Source organism: Diplotaxodon limnothrissa, linkage group LG3 (assembly GCF_057381915.1).
Source record: "Diplotaxodon limnothrissa isolate DT_005_m linkage group LG3, D_limnothrissa_male_GT1.1, whole genome shotgun sequence".
Classification (NCBI taxonomy): domain Eukaryota; kingdom Metazoa; phylum Chordata; class Actinopteri; order Cichliformes; family Cichlidae; genus Diplotaxodon; species Diplotaxodon limnothrissa.
In genome coordinates, this window is record NC_140598.1 from 42,833,266 (window position 1) to 42,850,019 (window position 16,754).

Here is a 16,754-nt window from a genome sequence, read left to right on the forward strand (position 1 = left end):
TTTTTGCCCTTTGACCTTTTTAAAAGTAGCGGAATCAATCCGAGTTGCTCATGGATTATGAAAGCTACAGAGAAGCCATGGATGGGACAAAAAGCATGTGTGTGTGTGCTCGCGTGTGTTTGTATGCCTTATGCTGTGGGGACTCATGTTTACACAGTAACACTGCAAGGACCTTTATGAGGTCAAAACAGAATTCCCATAACATAAATCAGTGAACCTTAGTTTGAAGACTTTAAGGTTTCAGGTTTGGGATGATCCAGGAAATTAACATCCTCTGAAGTGATGGGAACATTTACAAAACAAAGGGACTTTCTCATATTTCATACTTTAAGTTTAATTTCCTCATGTTTTCATTTGAATTGTCAGCTTTCATACCTCTCTCTCTCTCTCTCTCACACACACACACACACACACACACACACACACACACACACACAACCCCGTTCAGCTATCTTAGTGAGGACCCTCATTGACATAATGCTTTCCCTGGCCCCTTACCCTAACCCTAACCATTAAAAATGAATGCCTAACCCCTTACCCTAAACCTAACCATAACCTAATTGTAACCCTGACACTAAAACCACATTTTGAGCCTCAAAAATGCCTTTAAATGCCTTCAAAAATGTGAGGACTGGGTTGTGTGTCCTCACAAGTTACTGCTGGTTCTCACAAGTGTAGTAGAATGAAGATGTCGGTCCTCACAAAGATAGATATACAGGAACACACACACACACACATATATTCTGTCTTTATGAGGACACCCATGGACTCCTTTTCCCTTTATTATGACAAGTAACCACCAAAACCTGGCTCTACTCTATCTTAGACCCTAAAACCACCTAAAAACCAGGTCTGTTCTCACTTTCTAGGCCCTCACAAAGACAGATGTGCACACACCTTGTCTGTCTTAAAGACACTGGATGGACTATTTCTATGTTTTCCTCCCTTTTTCCTCTCAAAGCCAGTATTCTGCTCTAACATGGCCTTTAACTGTAAGTTTATTTGATTGATGGAGAGTTAATGTGACATTTACGAGGCTAGATTTAGAAAACAAACCTACACTAACCGTTTCCTTTTAGGGTAAGGACACAGAGAGAGATTAAGTAGACTTTTGAAAAAGTCTTAATAACATCCACACAGTTACTAAATGTTGAGTTCTGCAGATGAATCTATATTAACAGCATGCCATGTGAGTCAATCCCCACTGATAAAAAAAAAAAAGGTAAAGTGAATCATGGAGGGTGGGAAATGTAGTATACAACCAGCCATACAGGATGATGCCAAAGACATAACAGGATTAACCTCCTGAGGAGTCCCCCAGGACAAAAATGTGCTTTTTAGCCTCTGTTGACCCCCATTGTAACCTCCAAGACAGTTTCATTATTACTCCAAACAACACTGAAATGACCAAGCTGCTTTCCTTTCTTTTATAAAAAAAGAGATTCATATTGATGCATGACAGAGATCTAAAAAGTAAAACTCATATTTTCTAGTCTAAACTGCATACTACTTTAAGTGCCCTAAAGCGGCTGATTTCGTGCTACATCAGTGAAACTGAATTGCACAATTGAATTCAACTTTAGAATCCAATAAAACACTGGTGCACTTTTATTTCTGACCTAAAACTTTAAAACGGCGAAAAAGGATTACGTAAAATGAAAAAGAATAATGTCCCAACATAATAGATCCTCCTATTTTCATAATAATTTATCCAGCTGCTTCTGAATTCTTCATTGTGAAGCCTTGACATACTCACAACATAGCTTCTAATAATTGTGTTAAGTACTGGAAGAATGAAATATGGGAATTTCACTCACCAGACCTGAAGCAGTGAGTTTAAATAGCTTAGTTCAGGCCTGATAACTCTATTTAAAAAACAAATACAAAATAAAGATTTCTGTGATTCTGTAAGGTTTCATATTTTGTAAGGAGTGAGCCTGAAGTGGCTGCTAAAAAGCATTTTTGTTTAGGTGTGTTCAAGGTTGCTGTTTCAGGGAGGCAGACAACCATTTATGTGATGGACTATTTAGAATCTCTAAGTACCCAGATGTGTTTGTGGAAAACCTGGAAAAAAATGAAAAAGTGAGAACAATGTAAACTAAAACCACAAAGGTTTTTGAGCTCTTCTATAACATTATAAAACTTCTTAAAATTTGCTGCTAATGTTATATGAGTTTTGTGCACTTTAATTTCTGATAGATTTGAGTTTCCTTTGTTTTGTCACTCTAACTGGAACTATGAGCTTTGACCTCAAGCTCACCTTTTATTTGTCCTGGTCCTGCATTTAGCTCATTTGACCTCATAATTCGTAATAGTTAGCAGAGTTTAAAAAAAAGAAATAAATTTAAGTGTGCCTAGTTTTGTACCAGAGTGCATTATCTATCACCTCATGCTACCAGTGGTGACAATGACCCCAACCAAATGCAAAAGTGGAAGTGTTGTTAATTTCATTAACAACAAAGCAGCTGAAAATGATTAACAACTCCCTCTGTTACTTAACTGACCAGAAGTTTCTTACTCTGATTTTGTTGAGCGATGTATAAACGCATATAAACCTCTGACTGGTTTCATTGCAGCAAGAAAACGTGCGGAAAGAAACATTCAGACAAATTAACCAAACAAGAAAATGCCTAAACATGTTCATCGCAGCAGTTATTTGGGTTTTGCTTGGGGTGAAGGAAAAAAAACAAACCATCCATCAGCAACCATAACTGCACAATTTCCAGGGTTTGACCATAAGTGTGTGGATGTGCAGTCTTGTTCAGCATTGGTTAGAGTTGGCAGCCTGAGCTGCTGGCAAAGAAACACGAGACGGAAACCCAGAAGAGAAATTTAGGGCAAAGTTACAAATATTTCTTCTTTGCTGGAGTCCATAGAAAGCAAAGAGTCAGTGAAACAGTAGCATATGGAACTCATCCATCTTTCCAAGTAAGATAGAGCACCCTGGAACCTCCTACAGTTCTCATGTGTTTGTGCAAAAAAGGAGCACCACACATATGGGTTTTTTTTGCCCCTCTCCAATATGTACCCATTGCTTTTACCCCTTCTGTTTCCCACATTGCTCTTTCAAAGGGCCTTCACTTTACTGTCAGCTGCTGGCACATGAACACGTTGTAGAATCAGTCTGGGCATGTGCTGAAAAATGAGAACCAAAACCGTTACTGTATGTTCAGTATCCTCCTCGAGCCTGTTCAGCATAAGCCTTTATGGCCTAAATAGGAAAATGTCCTGAAGAACACAAACAAGCAAGATTTGTTCAAAATGTCCCATCAACCTCTCTGTTTAGTCTGGTGACTCAGGATGACAAACTTGACAGATTCTTCTGTATTTGACCTCAATGGCAAACCAAACACTCTGGTTAGAACCAAGTAAAAGCTGCTTGGAGCTTAAATTCCATATTTGCTTTTTGATAAAATATATAATTTCCTCTGCATATTTGGAAGTAGCTGAATGCTCGTGATATTTTGTGCATAAAGGGGCAATATGATACACATGTAATATGACTCTCCAAAGCTTCTGGAGTTGCTCAAATAAAGCCACCTCAAAGAACTGCAGTTCCTCTTCTGCCCACTAGAGGCTGACTCAGAAAGTGAGTCAACATCAACAGTCTTCCATGCTACAATGGCCGAATTCACAGCACTGAAAAACATGGTTATAGGCTAACAACGCATAACAACTCTGAGGAGTGTGAATTTTTAGTTTATTGCAGTTTATTTCTGCCATTTTTGTTTACATATCCTCACTCCTGCCGTTAGAAAATCAAGATAGCAATAACCACAAAGGTAAACTGAAGACTACATAATGGCCAATATCGTTTGACTTCTGATCTTACAAACAGAAGTCCGGTTGTGTAGAAGTCCAAAGGGAAAAGCATTTCCTGATTGGCCAGACCTAAGTAGAAATTTTAGATTATCCAAAAATACTTAATAACTTGAAATTTTAAGTTCTTTATTTTAAGTTACTTTCTCAGGAGTTCAAGTTAGCAAATCCAAATTTAACCAAAAACTTTGACTTGTGGACCACTAAACGTTTTTGTTTGTTTTTCTCTGGCACATGTTTTTGAACCCTTGGCTCTTTTGATCTATGACCTCAGTAAACACTTTCGTGAGAACGATAACGCAAATGTCAGTTCTCATTAAATACACTATAAAGTTAATTTTTCACCTCATGGTCCCATTTAGAGACAAGAAAATGAAAGAGAGAATGTTGTCATTGGCTCATAATGTCTGTTTTCAAAAAATAAGATTGCAGGAGTAAAAGCAATCCGCTTGAGTCTTTCATCCACAAGCTAATGAGTGATGTCAACAGCCACTGGCTATGTGCACATGCAGTTTATGGGAGAACACTACTTTATGTCAGCTTCTACATTTCAGTTTGGCAAAGGTGAGTCATCCCAGCCATGCTAATCATTGCAGTCAATGAACCCAGTCTTATCTTGTGTGATTCTGTTGTCAATGTATATGATAAAGTCCTCCCCCTTCTCCACATGTCCTGCATTTGTCGATTTTGACTAATAGTTAAACTTTTGAGCTGATGGATGCAACATACACATGTTGCATGTATAGATGGATAATGTATGCATTCCATCCATACATAATCTCCCAGTTAGGTTGTGGTGAAAGCAGGCTCCACTTCCTCCACTTTCCACTTCCTCTTGAGAGGATCCAATGGCTATGGAAGCTTGTTTCTGCCACTGAAAACAAAACATGTTCTGCTATTGAGAAGTCTGAATTTGGGGTTAATATCTGAAATTTCTGACAAAGTTATTAGACTCAAATTCTGAGCTGACTCAAAATTGCCCAGCTTTCCATAGAGCTGTGAAAGACCAACCACATGTGTATTTACCTACATCACATTAAAATATTTCCTCCTCCCCTTAATCATTCAGTATAAGATGATCAAAAACAATAATGGATCCAGACTAATTGCACAAATGTGACTGTTTCCCAAATATGTAGAGACCAACCAGACCACGATAAAAAGTCTCAGCTTACCAACATCTAATCCGCCCACCCGACAGAACCAAATGTATTTGGGGGTTCTTGTTCTGCTGACCACCGTGGGAAAGCACTCCATCAGCCACAGGAGCTACGAAGACATAAACCAGCTGTCCATGCATTAATCAGTGTGTGTGTATGTTGCATCCTTCTGTTAACTTTAGGAGGCGGCAGGAGGTTGAGGTCATGTCTGGGATACAGTCAAGATCCTGAAACCAGAAAGAAAATGTAGACAATTTATAAAGAGAGTAGCAGCGCGTAGATAGTAAAACTAAACACGAGGAACACAATAAAAATGAGCACTAGAGAAGAGAGAAAAAAATATCAGCAATGGCTGACAGGAAAACAGGGAGGAACACGTCAGCTGTTGAAAGAAGACAAAGTCCAAGAGATAAAAGAAGAGACAAGAGCACAAAAATCAGCTTGTTTGTCCAGACATGAAATAAATCAGCTTTTATCACAAGACAAGATAGGAAACATTCAGCACAGCAACATCACAGGAAGGAATGAGTGACCTTTGAGGTCATTTAGCTGTAAAAGGTTACACTGTTTTTAGAGGATAAAAAAGGATAAAAATCCTCCATAAAAATGTTTATTGATTCATTGTATATGGTCAATCGTATTAGTGAATAGTATTCAGGAGGCAAACTCTTTGCCTTCAGTCTACCATGAAGGTGATGATGAGGACTGAAGACCTCTACCTCAGATCCATCTACAAGTGGGTTTTACTCAGAGGGTTCTGTCAGAGTCGTCACATAGCCTCCATCCTCAGTACGACCTCTTGTTTTTCCAGTCTTAAAATCTCGGTTTTTTTCAGTTTTTAAAAAAAAAATATTATTGATAATTTGTGACTTGAGTCCATGAAATTGTATCATAGTCACGTCCTCTCCCGCCTCTCCCTATTAGGCCGAACTGAACGTGGAGAATATCAAACAAAATCAGCAAAATGTAATCTGATTTTTGAAAACTGCGACATATGGATCAGTCATAGACAGGAGATAGGAGAATAGTTAATCTTTTCAGTCCAATGTTAAGAAGTGCGTTTAAACTATAATACTCTGAAACCTGAGAACGATGATCCTTTTTCTGATGAAGTCAGCATGCTTGATAACCACCTGCTGGACTAGGCTGCAGGAAAACCCACTTTAACATCATAGAAACATAAAAATAATTGAATCCTGCAACTACTGGATTCTGCAACACTAAAATGTGAACACTCATATACAAACAGGTCATACACTGCCTCTTTTTGTGTTACACACCAGCCCTAATGTTTTGGCATCTTCCCTCCTTCTCTGGCTAAAGGAAAATAAAGAGAGTTAATGCACGAACAGGATCTGAGCTCTGTTCTCTATTTTTAGCCAGAGCTCCCAGTGGGTGACCCATTTAGCCTCCCATTTCCCTTCTTCCAGCCTGCCACTTTTCTCACTCGTGTCCCCCCTTCCTGCAGCATTTCTGGAGACTGAGCAGAACATTTAAAGGCCAACAGCAGCAACAGAGGCTAGTAAACAGAAGAACGCTGCTTGTTGAGGATATACACATCTTTCCTTTGAACTTTTTAAAAGGATTCCAGCTGTGACATGGTGTCTTTATCAGTAGTTTGTTTTCCAAAGCTCTCTCCTTCATATTTTTCAAGATAAGCTAAGAGGGCTAATTTATCAGAAAAAATCTCTCAAGAGCGATCCAGTGTAGGTTGGAAGCTGGTTAATTAAATCACATAAAATAGACGTTGGTAACTATGTATTTAAATGGGGAAATTAGGGTACCTTGACAATATTATTATATCTGTATCTGTATAATCTTCAGATTTTTAGCTCTTTTTTTTAGTTTTTCTAATGCTCATGTCTGAAAACGATGAGTTAAGTTTAAGAATTAGAATGTGCTCAGAACGTGGGCTCTGAAGGATGTATTTCCAGACTCACATTTTAGCATGAGACCAGGCTCGGTGGTAGGGAGATTTTCTTATCTCTGTTTCCCTGTTTCCTGCTAGGCTGCCCGTGTAACAGTTATAGTGGAAGAGGATCCAAACACAGCACACTGAGGCAAAGTGCAATCTAAAACCTAGAATTTAATCCAGATAGAGATCATACACAAGGCAGACAAGGAGCAGAGAGATGGTCCATACATGGAAAACTGAAACAGGAAGAAATACACTGGTCAAAAAAATTCAAGGAACACTTTGAAAGCACGTCAGATCTTAACAGTGTAAAATGGTAAATGGCCTGTATTTATATAGCGCTTTACTAGTCCCTAAGGACCCCAAAGCGCTTTACACATTCAGTCATCCACCCATTCACACACTGGTGATGGCAAGCTACATTGTAGCCACAGCCATCCTGGGGCGCATTGACAGAGGCAAGGCTGCCAGACACTGGCGCCACCGGGCCCTCTGACCACCACCAGTAGGCAACGGGTGAAGTGTCTTGCACAAGGACACAATGACCGAGACTGTCCAAGCCGGGGCTCGAACCGGCAACCTTCCGATTACAAGGCAAACACCCAACTCTTGAGCCACGATCGCATGCTACATCATGCTATATTGATATGGAGTGTTAGGCATGAACAGATGCTACATCATATGGTGGATGTGAAAATGATAAACTACAGAGAGCTGAATTCAAAGACACCCTGAAAATCATAGTGAATAAAGTGATGCGGCAGATTGGTCCATTTTGTAGAAATTTCACTGAGGCAACTCAAAATGACATTCAGTGGTTAGCGCCCATGTGTTTGTATGCATGCTTGGCAATGTCAGGGCAGGCTCCTAATGAAATGTTGGACGGTCCTGGGGGGTGATCACCTATATCTGGACCAGGGCATTACTGAGGATTAACCTGGTCCAGATCTAGGTGACCATCACCCAGGACCATCCAGAGGTGTTCTGTTGAATTCAGTTTAGGCGAGCTTGCAGTCAAGATCAGAAATGGTATGAATTCTTTTATCCTGCATACTCTCACCTCATGCACTGTTGTGCACCACAAGGAAGCCAGGATCCACTGCAACAGTGTAGGGTCCTGACAATGGGTCCAAGGATTTCATCTTGATATCTAATAGCAGTCAGGGTGCCGTTGCCGAGCCTGTAGAGTAAAGTAAAGTAAAGTACATTATAGCGCATTTCACAGATAAAAAAATCACAAAGTGCTTTACAAAACAAGAAATGGAAATATAAAACAATATAACATTTAATAGCAATGTAAAACAATAAAACAATAAATACAACGTAAGAGGAAATTAATAAAATGCAGGTCTGTGTGGCCCTCCATGGATACGCCTCCCAGATCGTCACTGACCCAAAGCCAAACCAGTCATGTTGAATGATGTTACAGACAGCACAAAGTTCTTCACGGCTTCTCCAGACCCTTTCAAATCTGTCACATGGTGAACCTGCTCTTATCTGTGAAAAGCATAAGGCACCAGTAGTGGACCTGCCAATTCTGGTGTTCTGTGGTAAATACCAACCAGTCTTCAAGTACCAGGCATTGAGCATAGGGCCCACTAGAGGCCCTAAGGTCACCCTCATAAAGTTGTTTCTGATTATTGTGTTCAGAAACATTCACACCAGTGGCCTGCTCGATGTTATTTTCTTGTTCGTCCTTGCACAAAGAATCAGGTGCCAGTCCTTCTGATTGGTTAAAGACCTCTTACGGTCCTGTCCAGCTCTGCTAGAGTACCTGCCTGTCTTCTGGAGTCTTCTCAATGCTCCTGAGACGGTGCTGAAAGATATAGCAACCGTTGTGGTAATTGCACTTACTGATTTGAAAGATCTTTTGTAAGGTCCAGGTATCACCCGCCTCATGCTACCAGTAGAGACACTGACACTAGCCGAATGCAAAAGTAGTTAAAAAACAAGAGGAGAGAGAAGAGAGAAATATGTCAGTGGCCTCCACCTGTAAAACCACCAAAGCAGCTGAAACCAATTAACAACCCCCTCTGCTACCAGATCAATATCCCAGAACTTTAACTGACTAACTGGCTATACTCTGATGAAAAAGGGTTCTAGTCTGTTTTTCTAGTCCGCATGTAAATGCAGAAACTGAGCTTTCAAAATCTTCACCCTGGATGGAGTTCTTCAAAACTTCATTGATCCATAACACCTATTACACGGATGATGGGCCAAAAAAAAAGCTGCGTTTGGTACACCTGGTGATGGCTACCAAAAACCAACTGGTTGAGGAGCAACTTGCTAAAGGACATTTAAACAAATATTAGTGGGGATGAGTGAATGTAAATTTCTGACAACAACTGTACATATATATGATAAAATTGGATATAAAAACTCCCAAAACTATAGAGTCTTGTTAAATTGGTATTAACCAGTTTTCTGCATGAAACACTGGGAGGAAAAGTTACCTTACACAATCTGAGTAAATACAAAGAAATAGTGAAAGCACTTCTGGAACTCCAGTCCAGCTAAAGTGAATGCTTCTCACTTTTATAGTATATGTTGTCTACTTTCTCCTAGTTGCACATGTTTGATAAACATGGTAAAATATCGATAATGCAGAGAGAGCTCATTTAGGATCAAATTTGCAAAGACCATGCAATATTGCTTCTACGTCATCCTGGTCTGGATTTTTCTTTAATTTTATTATATAAAAAAACAAAACCATGCAGGGGACAGTTAAAGCTTTAGTTCTCTAGCTAAAGTCGGTTCAGTCTTGTAGCGGCAACCTTCGGTACTTCTTTGCCGCTTGTGCAGGACGTAAAATTTCTGACTCGTGCTCTTGTTGAATTGCTTGTCTGCCTTTCGGTAGCAAAAACGAGGTGAAGATAAAAAGGGCAAAACATTTATTCTCTATTCAAACCGAAAAATACAAACAAATGCTTCTGGTGGGAGCTCCACTTACATTCCCTTTATGTTACAACGAAAACAACATTAAACAGCCACGGTCAGAAAAACTGTTGCTCCACATCCTGCTTACTTGCCTAACCTTTCCTCTCCCCCACATGCGGGTAAAATACACACCCCTTTTACGACATCTATCAACACTTTACAACAACACAAAAGGCTAACAACGCAGGATTAACTTATGGAGCACAGCATATTACATTATAACATAAAATGATCAAGATTATAACTAGAAACTCAAAGATCATAACAAATACTTACATGTGGCCTGACGTAATTGAGTAAAATATTGGCCTGAACAGTCTAAGCTCCAACATGTCTTATCCCAAAGGTCTATCAGCTGGTGATTCATGTTGGTGCGCTGTCTGTGTTTTCAAGCTAAGAGTGAGATTACAAAGAGTTTTTGGACATCCCCTCGTTGCCATGACAAATAAACAGCAACCACTCCAACTTTGTGTGTGTCTTAGCTCGAGGACCACTTGGGCTAACCTCCTCCTGGACACTATCTGATGGTGTGATATGGCTTCAAAAGCCAGAGAAAGTCGAGTGTTACAACAGAAGCAGTGATCCTGTTTTATGGAAAACAACTCAAATTTGGGTTAATCCCTAAGGATGTGGTTGGTTGCTAGTTTGGGGAGCTTACCACTAATAAACGTGGCCTCTTCCAGCGAGGTAATTAAGTTGTTAGGCCTCTGGCTGTCTCTTCAGGATAAACAGGCTGAGGTGGAAGACAGAGAGGAGTGGGAGGGTGAATCATGCCGCTTATGGGCTTATCAAACACATCCTTCAAGAAAGAGGGGAGTCTCTGAAGTTCTGTGTCGCAGAGCGTGACGCTGTGATGTGCGTTTTTTACTGGGTGGCAGAGTCCTCCTTTAGTCCCTCTGATTTTTCTGACCTGCTGTCATCATTCCTCCCTTGATGTGTGTTCAAATTGCAGCCTGCATCAGATAAGTCACATTTTTCAACTGACTGAAGGCAGACAAGCAAAAAAAAAAAGGAAGAAGCAGAAAAGAAAAGCACTGAATGGCATTTCAACACAAGCTAATGTAAGACTGAGTGCCTTTAAACCAAAGTAATGAAACAGTAATGAATCTTGTTCTTGAACATCTGCTTTTTAGTTTAATCACAGTACAAATGTCCATCTGTGGCTAAAAATGACTGTTTTACTCACTGCCTGTAATACAGATGAAACAAATATGACTTTCAGATGATTTACATTTTCAAGAAAAAAAAATTGTATTTATATTTTGTTATATTTAAATTAATATTTCAAAATGAGTAAATCAGTTTTTATCATAAACAGTGTATTTAGTAGAGAAAATGAAATGCAAATAATTTGTGAATAATGTTAGATATGCTCTGAAAAAATCTGTGAATAGGTGAAGCTGTGAATAGGCGGTGGTCGACTGTATGCACATTTCAAGCTTCACATTGAAGTTCACTTATTTAACCAGTTGCTGCAGGTACCAGCCATTCAAACCACATTTATTCGAATGCATAAGAACTGCTGCCCTGGATTCTCAAACTTCTTGCTCAGGAGGATCATGGAGCTTCTGCTTACACCTCAGGAGCCAGGAACCAGCAACAACATTGTCAAGGATGCTGAGGCTGGACTCAAAAGCAGGACTCCAACTGTGCACTCAGACAGAGGTTTATTTACACACCAGTGATATTATGTACATATATACAGTGATAGGGAAAAGGGGGTCCAGGGGAAGGTCCGGGGCAGTCCAATCCAACACCATGACCACACTCACTCACACTCTTTCAGGTCAGGTCCAGGGAGGTGTAAACAAGGAGATGGAGAAAGGCGTTAATAGAGCACAAAGGACCATGGGAAAATACACAAGTGAAAGCGCGGGGGTAACTAACACAGGTAAGTATAACACTCCAGCGAGGAACAGCACTCCGACAAGACCTTAAATCCTGTTTAGCTTCATCAGCTGCTGATGAGCCGCAGGTGTGGTGTGGGTGGAGGTCTGGTGAACCACAGGAACACAGACGCCGCCCTGGTGATTGTGGAGAGTACAGCACTCCAGGGTGGTCATTGACGATCCATGACAAACGTCCATTTGCCTTCAGAGTAAAAGCTGTGACTTCCCTCTGCAATCAACATATTTCACAAATGTGTGATTTTGACTTTGAAGGTGAAGGGTCTCCCTCTTTGTAGACAAATCATCATGCAAACTTGGGTGATTGTGCCAATCTGCTAACGCCTAAAGGTGGCTTTTGGTGCAGCCTTGTATATCTTTTTTGCAACCTAGCAACAGCCAGCAACCTCCAGAAACCTCTAGCAACAACTCTTCAACTGGTTGGTGAATACCAATAATGCCTGGTGGAAAAGATATTGTTTTTAACTCAAGCCATCAGATAGTACTTTTCATGTTAGGTTATGCCCTGCAAGTGCAGGAAATGTTGAGGAACAGTGTGGAGGTATTCACAAAGTATGCTAGCTTGCAGCAACATTAACAGGGTGTGATATTGCCAAGGAATATAGACCTATTATCCTGGGGTAAATATCCTTTAAAACTGTTTGCTTGGAAAGATATATCTACTGTATTTAACACACATCCAACTGTATTTGGCTAGATGTTAACAGAGATGTTGAAACACAATGTTTTAGGCATCAGCGTTGGAAGAGTCCAGTGGGCCTGAACTAAGAAGGTGGATTTTGTCTTATTGAGGTTGGACATCGAGGATAACCCTGGGTGTTACCCCCACCCCAAGGTGGTTTATTTCTTACCTGTATACTTTTCTATGACAACTTAAACTGTGAATCTATCCTACTCCATGCCATTTTTGTCCAGTCTCTTTCTTATTGCTAAATCACAAACTCTGACCTTGACTGAGGCAAGCGAGGACTTCGGTTCTTTAGAAGGTGATTTGGGTTCTTTTTTCACTCCTGAATGAGTGATTGAGATCTTTTAGGTCGCCTCATTTTTATCAGACCGGTTCTGCCTTGGTGATTTCTTGATTCAACAGGTGTGGCAGTAATCAGGTGCGATTAGTGAAACTAAACTTGGCTTTTTAAAAATGTGGTTAATCACAGATAATTTGTGATTTAAAAACTGACCAATCTCTGGGCCTATGTGACTAGGGCCTTACTATGTGGTCACCCTGCCTTTTGGCTTATGATAGTTGGGATATGATAAGTGTTTAAGAGGATGGATGGACAGATTCGTGGGTAGATGGATGGAGTTAATTGTACTAACAAGGTGTCCAAGAAGTATCTGCTCATTTGTTTAATTACAGAAACTCATATGGTGGGTGTTGGTGTGGGTCAATGGGCCAATGCCACATTTTTGTGTGTGTTTTGTTTAAGCTTAGCTAGGAAGACTTTGTACCTCAAACTAACCAATTAGTCCCCAACTGTGACAATGAGTCCACAAGAGTTGTTTTAAAATCCCATCTACTTCAGCTGTCTAATCATGGCCACTTATGTGCAACATGGCCTTGAGACGCAGAGTTATGTCACCTGAGAGGCCTGTATACAGCTGCTGTCACCACTGATGGAATGTGAAGACTTGTTTTGTCCCGCTTGAGGCCTCGTTGAACCCCCTCCTGTCCACCAAATCCCTCCGCCTCCTACACGCAGTGGTGCCGGTCAGTCTTGAGAATGAAGGGGCCCTCCATCAGTGGATGCTAAGTGGTCATTTCATAAAGATAAGTGCCATTCACAAAAGGAGCTCATGATCAATTCAAAGAGTTGCTTATGGGAGAGACTGTCAACACCTGCACATAAGGTGATTACTTGGAAGGTAGAGTCACCTGTGGCTGAACTCTGCTGTAGACTTGCATCAGTAAACGCAAAATGAACTCTATGGGAGACACAGCCCCCTATAGTGAAAACAGTTAAGCTAGTTGGAAAGCCTGTATTATATCTCACAGAGATTCTAGTTCTATATTTTTAGGTCAATGACCTAATGACTTCTTGAAAGGAAATAACTTATTGTTGCTCTGTAAGGAAGTTAATCAAAAGTGAGGTTGTGATCTGATATTTTGAAATTAAAATTGAAAAAAAAAAGTGAAAAAACAAACTTTTGCTATTTTGCAAGTTCTTTACATAAGTGTAATAGTCACATTTTGATTTAGTTTATTGGCACAATTGTTAACTAACAGCTTGTCATCTGAGCATCACAGATGGTTAATGGCTTAAAATGAGGCACTTTTATTATTCTAAACATTTACACTCAGGACACTTTATTAGAATGGTTTATATAAGGCAGGATGGAGCCATGCTTTCAAGTTGTTTACACCAAATTCTGACTCTGCTATCTGAACATCACAGCAGAAAAACCGAGACTCATTAGGCCAGGCAATATCTAGTATTGTTCAATTTTAGTGAGCCCATGTGAATTGTAGCCTCAGTTTCCTGTTCTTAGCTAACAGGAGGGGTCCTGTGTGGTCTTCTGCTGCTGTAGCCTATTTGCTTCTCGTCAGAGATGCTCTTCTGCATACCTTTGTTGTAATGAGTGGTTATTTGTGTTAATGTCTGCGCAGTCTGCGCTCTCCTCTGACCTCCGGCATCAACAAGGGATATTCCTCAGAGAACTGACACTCACTGGATATTTTCTCTTTTTGAGATGTTGCATTGGAAACTCACAGGAGATCAGCCCATCTGTCGCATACTACCACGCCACTTTCAAAATGGTATAGTTGTCAAATTTATTCTTCATTCTGATGTTCAGCTTGAACTTCAACAGGTCATCTTCAGAATGTCTACTGAGTTTTTGCCATGTGATTGAATAGACGTTTGTGCTAACAGGTGTACCTAACAAAGTGACCAGTGAGTGTAGGTAAGGTTGAATTACTTACATTTCAGTGTTAAATTATATGAAAGTAAATATTTTTGCTTTGGGGTAAAACACACGAAATCAAAAGGAACTTATAAGCTGAACATGTTTGTGGTTTATATTCTGAGCTGAGTGAATGTGCGAGTGAATGTGAGTGTGAATGGTTGTCTGTCCCTATGTGTTGGCCCTGCGACAGACTGGCGACCTGTCCAGGGTGTACCCTGCCTTTCGCCCTATGACAGCTGGGATAGGCTCCAGCACCCCCCGCGACCCTGAAAAGGATAAACGGAAGCGAATGGATGGATGGATGGATTCTGAGCTATCATGAGCTAGTGCTCAGTAGGCAGGCCTATGTAGTGTTCTCGTTTTTAAATGTTACTAAACGTGAAAATGAGAACTCTATGGCAGAAAAATGAAAACTCCCAATGTCCTTTTCACTAGATTTCCCCTGGAGCTCTGAAACATTTCGTATCCAGCAGCAATTCCTTCCATATTTGGGTTTTGCAATGACAACTAAACCATGTCCAAGATGACTGAGCCAAGTAGCAGAAAGAGTTTTCTCAGATATTGTTTTTGTTCTGTCAGCATTTTAAAAAAATAACAAAAGTTTTTATGGGGCATTACAGCAGCACTTGTTTAAACGAGAGCTGGGGTCAGAGGGTTCATCTGGCTGATGGGAACTTCACATCTGGACTGACTTGTCTTGGTCTCCAGGTTCAGAGAGCGAGTGATTATGACAGAGTGCTGTAACTTTATTATGCAAACAGTTGTTACAATAGTCTTTGGCTGAATGTTCAGAACCCTAAAGCACACATATGTGTTTTTAAGCCTCAAATCAGGAACAAAATACAACCATATTTTTACTTTGTCTTTTTTTGTGTTGATTTAATTTGCTTTGGACATTTTGAGGAGAAACTTTTCAAAATATTTTATATAAATCTGGCAAGCTCCAAAGAAAGAGTGATCATGGAAAAACAGGGATAATCAACTCATTATCAGATTAAAACCTCTGAACAATGACATTTACTCTGCAGAGATGTGCAGCCATGTTGGGCAATAAATTTTGTTACACCCCCTGAAGCAGGGGGACTCAGTGAAAGCTAAAAATCTGCTTCATCTTAGCACCACTGTTCCCTTGAAGGCTCCACCACAGAACTTATTGAAGTGCATGTTGCAGTTGCTTCTGTGCTGTGCTGCCCCCTAGCTTCCATATGAGCAACTTACCCTGGAGCTAAGTACAGCATATAAAGTCTGGAGTAAAAGGAATAAAAACAGAGTTTTTTGTGGTTTCTTCCAAGAGAAGCTGTGGATATAAAGCTAAAAACTCAAAATAAGTTTAACAACATGTTGTTTATGGTTCAGAAATAATTGGGAAGGCTTAGAGTTTAGAGTGTGGGTGTTCAAAAAGCATTAGTAGAGGAGCTAAATGTATCACATCTGTAGTCAGCAGTAAAAGTGCCTCACTGCTGAATATCATGTGTGCATACATTGTATAAACTAAAGGATTCCTCGGAGTTTATGACTGACTGTATGCTGCTGCATTCCTCACAGCTATCTCCTCTAATGATGGCAGAAAAGTGTCAGACCTCCCCTCATGTCCAACCAGGGTTTATGAATTTTTACTACATCACGTTCTCATGTTTTAAAGAACAAGGCTACCAACCTGTTGTTGCTTCCGTTTAGAGCTTTAAGTGGCAGCAAGAGGTGTAGATGCCTGAAAAGATTCCAGGGACTTATTCAGGCTTTAATATCTGTGGAAACACTCACCTCAGTTAGTGGGACAGTTTCAAAGAATATTATGTGTTTTGTATGCGAAATGGTGCAAATAAATGTGAGTTCCCCTACTTACAAAATTGTGGTTTCTACAGCCCTCTACCAATTCTGTCAAGATGACCGGTCAAACATCTAGCCAGAAATATGCCACAAACTAAAAACATCTAGTTGTGGTGCATCTTTCTAAGGAATAGTTAACCATAGTTAATCAGTGAGAGTGTATATATACACTATACTGCCAAAAGTATTCACTCACTCATTCAAATCATTGAATTCAGGTGTTCCAATCACTTCCATGTTCACATGTCTATAAAATCCATCACCTAGGTATGCAGACTGCTT